A 5,658-nucleotide genomic window follows, 5' to 3' on the forward strand; every position below is an offset into this window, starting at 1 on the left:
CACACACACACACACACACACACACACACACATATATATATATACTTCTTATATTATGAAATTGAATAAAGAAAGGAATAAATGTTTCATCTGAGTACTCTTTCTTGAAAGTGCGACCCCAGGAGATGGTGGAAGGTGAGGATCTTCTTTGTTCCTCCTGGTATTATAAATCGCCCTTAGTGAGATGGTGGGAGGTTAGAATCCCCTCCTTTGTTCCTCCTGGGCATATGAGAACATACCTCCTGGGTAGATGCAAGGGTTGTGGTTTCACCCCACTTGTTCCAGGTTGGTTAGTATAGAGGCTCTCCGGGTAGATGCGAGGGTGTGGTTCGCCCCACTTGCTCCGGGTTATGATGAATTTTATATAAAAAGTGCAAATATATGATGTATAAGTGATGTTATGGCTATAATGAATGATTATGAAATGATTTTGAATTAATATGAATGAATTTGAGGCTTTTGCACTTATTTTATCTAAGATACGAGTTTTCCTGGATAAAGAGCAGTGGCTTGCCACCACGTGCTCTAGGTTGAGACTCGATACTCTGTTGATCCTACGACGTAAGGGAGATCGGGCACGTATAAATTCTCAGGAAGGATTTCCCCAATGAGCAAAATTTATATATGAGAAAAATCAATGCGTAGACTCTTAGGGATGCGCATCGAAGGACAGTCCAGGGTTTAACAGCCGGACTTGTCGGGTTGGCTTGATAACCTACAGATGAGACTCATTAGCCATAGGATAGGTATACATCATATGCATATGTTTGAAATGCTTACTTGTCCTTTAATTGGGAATTCCTTAATTGTTATACTTGCTATCTGCATTACTTGTACCCTACCTGTCTTTGTCATTGTCTGCTTGTTTGTTTATGTGGTTTCACCAAAGTTGGAGGATTGGAAGAAAGGCGGAGGATTTGAGGGTTTTAGTACGGTTTTGGTTAAGTTTAGAATCTTAGAGGACCACCCCATTTATGGTTTTTCGTTTTAAATCTTTAGATTTTATAATCTGAGTGTCGGAGTTCTAGGAATGCCTTTGACTTTCCTGGGACCTTATATATTATTTATGTGGGCACCTTTACCATATTGAAAACTCTCGGTTCTCATTCCATACATGTTTTTGCTTTTCAGATGCAGGACGTGACGCGCCTCGCTGAGCGTGCTGGATTTGCTTTCTTGGAAGCGAAGATTTATCTTTTTGGGTTTTTTATATTATATATTTAGATATATATGTGCATTTTCTATGATTTTTTATAAAAACATGTTTTATCCCTCCTAGCGTTAGAATTCTATATTTATATATATGTCTTTTACCTTCCTGTATAAGCTTTCTATCTTATTGTATTGCGTGAGCGGCCAATCTTTAGTTTGTTTTGACCGTACCTTTTTCTTCCAAGGCTCCTAGCTATATCATCCTTTTTATATATGTATGTATTTTATTTTTAGAGGTCATAGTGCCTCACCACCTTTGATTTACGACCTAGGAGTAAAGCTCTGAGTGGTAAGGTATTACATACTACAATAGAAGTGGAAGATAGTGGCAGATTATTAGTGTCTGTTTTGATAGCCACCATAATTTGCAAATTTAACAATGATTCTAGCTGTAGTTTTGAGAAGAGTAGTGATAAACCACTATTTTATGGTTTATCTTGTGTTTAATTGAGTGGTTTCATCAAGTCTTCACCCACTTATTCATACTAATTGCATGATTTTATAATTCCTTCCTAGTATTGTTTATGATTAAAAACTTGCTTCCGAGAAACATCTAATTAGTATATTTTAATTCTCCTTTATACCATTCGATGCCGTGATCCGTGTGTTAAGTGTTTCAGGCTTTATAGGGCAGGAATGGCTTAGAGAATGGAGAGGAAGCTTGCAAAAATGAAAGGAACACAAGAAATTTAGGAGATGACCAGCAAACACTGACGCGAGCTCATGGCTGACGCGAACGCGTGGAATGTAGAAAAATGCAGCGATGCGTGCGCGTGCCTGACACGTACGAGTGGATTGGAGTCTGCATGAATGACGCGAACGTGTGAACGACGCGCTCGGGTGACAAGGAAAATTGCTGAATGACGCGAACGCGTGGACGACGCGTACGCGTGACCTGCGCGATCTGCATAATTAATAGAAAACACTGGGGGCAATTTCGGGCCGCGTTTTGACCCAGTTTTCAGCCCAGAAACACAGAATAAAGCCAGAAAACATGCAGAGACTCAAAAGCCCTCTTTACACAACTTTAGATACATTCACATATTCTCATTAGGATAGTTTTAGGTTTTTAGATCTGAATTTAGAGAGGATTACTTGCCCTCTAGGTTCTCTATACATTCATAGTTAATTAGCTTATGCTTTTGGATATTGAAGAAGTCATTATCTCCGTTGAAGACATCATTCTAGTTTGTTTACTTTGTCCCTTACTCTTCCATATCCTTATTTATTTTATTGAGTGTTCTGATTGGATTATTTTCATGGATTGTTGATAAAGAGGATTACTTTTATTTTTAATTAATTCAGTCTCTATTTTATTTTAATTAATTTATTATGTCTTCTTATATTTTTCTGAGTATTATATCCATGTCAATGGAGTAGATCCAAAACTTGACATGGGGGTTGATTAAAAGGAGACACTTGAGTTGGAAGGCTTAAGTGTTGATTAATTTGGAAATTGTTGGCTAGTTCTGTATTTAGTAACGCTAGACCTTTCCAAGGGAGAGGACTAGGATTTGTGAATAAGGGTTAGCTTAATCACTTGACTTTCCTTTATTTAGTAAGGTAACTAAGTGAAAAAGGATAGAACTTAAGAGATCCCAACAAGGATAGAACTTCCAATTAATCATTCCCCCAGTCAAGGCTTTTTATTTAGAATATCAATAATTATTCTTAATTTATTTTCATTGCTTAAATCTACAATTATTTAATTACTCATTATTCAACTATCAAAACTCTCGGAAAATTCCTAATTAATAAAATAGCATACTTTCTCGTAACTCGTTGGGAGACGACCTGGGATTCTTACTCCCAGTATTTTTCTATTCTAAAATTTTTGTGACACTCTTTTTTAAATTGGTGAGGCAGATTTTAGCTGGTTAAGAGCTATACTCACAACGCTGTTCTACTATATTATAATCTCTTAATTGGCCTAACTTCTGCCATGCACCAATTTTTGGCGCCGTTGCCGGGGAAGTTACAATTGTGTGCTAAATTATTAATTAGTGTACATATTTTTATTTTTATTATTTATTTGCATATTTTATTTTTATTTTATTACCATGAGCTATATGTTCCCTTCATTGAATGACGCATTCACTGCCTGATCCGAGCTTAGCCACGTTTGATCCTGAAATTGAAAGAACTATTTCACGTATTAGGCGAGCTCGACGCAGGTTAGCCTCTGAGGGTGGTGAAGTGATTGTTATTGATTTACCAGTCTCATCTGAGGGTGAATCTGAACCGCCATCTGAGAACGAAATAAGCTCCTTTACTACTGATTCAGTTGATTCACGTGCAGATAACATGACAGAACCTAGGAGGATTACTCTCCAGGAGGCCGGAGCCCCAGATTTTACACTACAGCAGTACCAAGTACATCATCCGACTCTGGCTACAGATTTTGAGCTAAAGACTGCATTAATCAACTTGATGCCCTAGTTTCATGGCTTACCTGCTCAAGAGCCTATTAAGCACCTAAGGGATTTTCAGACAGCCTGTTCTACTGTTAGGCGTCATGGTGCGAATGAAACTTCTATTATGTTAACCACCTTCCCATTTTCTCTTGAGGGAAAGGCAAGGGAGTGGTACTACTCCCAATCGGAAGCAACTGTTACCAACTGGGATACGCTCAGGAGAGAATTTTTGGAAAAATACTTTCCAGCTGAAGTTACTGACAAACTAAGGAAAGAGATCTCATGCATTATTCAAGGAGAATCAGAAACTCTCTATGAGTACTGGGAGTGTTTTAAGAACCTTTTGGACGCATGCCCCCATCATATGATTGACAGGCTAGTGTAAATCAACTATTTCACTCAAGGCATGAAGCCTCGGGATAAAACCACACTAGATGGTGCTAGTAATGGTTCTCTAAAAAAGTACAAGACCGCAGATGAAGCATGGCAACTGATCAGTGACTTAGCTGAGTCTACTAGAAATCACAGGCATAGGAGCACCCACTCAAAAGCTATTGCAGAGGTCTCCTCCAGCACTGAAACTTCTACTCTTACACAGAGTATATGTGAAATGACCAACCTATTAAAGCAGATGCAGTTGAACCAACAACAACAAGCTCAGCCTGCCATACCACAATAAAGCCGACAACTAGTCCCACAAAGAATATGCAAAATCTGTGCTGACTATAGTCATTATACTGATGAATGCCCGCAGCTCCAAGAAGAAGATAACACTGTGGCAGCTACTCATAACTTCTATGACCACCCGAATCAAGGATACAATCAACAAGGCGGCAACTACAACCAAGGAGGAAACTATAACCAAGGATGGCAGGACAACCACAACCAAAGTTGGAGAGATAATTCAAACTATGGCTGGAGAGATAACTATAACAGAGGAGGCAGAGATAACAATGGAAACCAGAGGTGGAATAACAACAATAGACAGCAGAATCAGAACCAACCTTACAGAGCTCTTCACCTAAGACAGTCACAAGGACCCCAACATAATCAACAACAAGTCCCACAGATCACTTATCCCACTTCCTCATCAAATGACGAGATGCTTCATTCTCTTACACAAGGACAACAAGACATGCAGACTACACTTAACTCCACTTTAAATGGTCTGAATGCCACTTTACAAGCTCTCGCCGCCCGGATAGAATCACTACCTGCTTCCACCAATCAACCTTCAAGCTCCAGTAGAATTCCTTCTCAACCCTTACTTAACCTCAAGGGTGGCATCAATACCATCACATTGAGGTCCGGAACCACACTGCCAGAGAGGACCCAAGAGGAGCCAAGCCCAATAGAACATGCCCTAATTGAAGACTCAATAGAAGTAGAAGACGCTGAAATGGAAGATGCTGAAGAGGAAGAGGAAGTACAAGACAATGTTGAAGAAGAATTATCTCAGCCAAGGAATGGAGCACCAAAGGATGCAGAAGCTGCAAGTAGCGCCATCCCTATCCCATTCCCACACCTTGCAAGAAAGACCAGAAAGCAGACGGAACTTGATCCCAAAATGGTAGAAATTTTCAAAAAGGTTGAGGTAACTGTTCCCCTTTTTGATGTTATTCAGCAAGTACTTAAATATGCAAAGTTTCTGAAGGATTTATGCATTCATTAGGATAAAATTAATGAATTAGAAACTATTCCTTTAGGTAGTTCTATATCTGCTTTAATGGGAAGTATACCTGAAAAATGTAGTCATCCAGGTCCATGTATGGTAAACTGTACCATTGAAGGTGTAATATTTTCTAATTGCATGTGTGACTTAGGAGCATGTGTTAGTATAATGCCGTTGTCTATATATGATACTCTAAGGCTCCCTCCCTTAAAAAGGTTGGCAGCTCGTTTTGTGTTAGCAGATAAAAGCATTATTACAGTAGTTAGAATTACTGAAGATGTATTAGTGAGCATTAAGGGGCTCACATTTCCCATTGACTTCTATATCCTGGAAATGCCCCCTAATGACTCAGGAAGACCA

The sequence above is a fragment of the Arachis ipaensis genome, chromosome B01 (assembly GCF_000816755.2).
Source record: "Arachis ipaensis cultivar K30076 chromosome B01, Araip1.1, whole genome shotgun sequence".
NCBI classification, from domain to species: domain Eukaryota; kingdom Viridiplantae; phylum Streptophyta; class Magnoliopsida; order Fabales; family Fabaceae; genus Arachis; species Arachis ipaensis.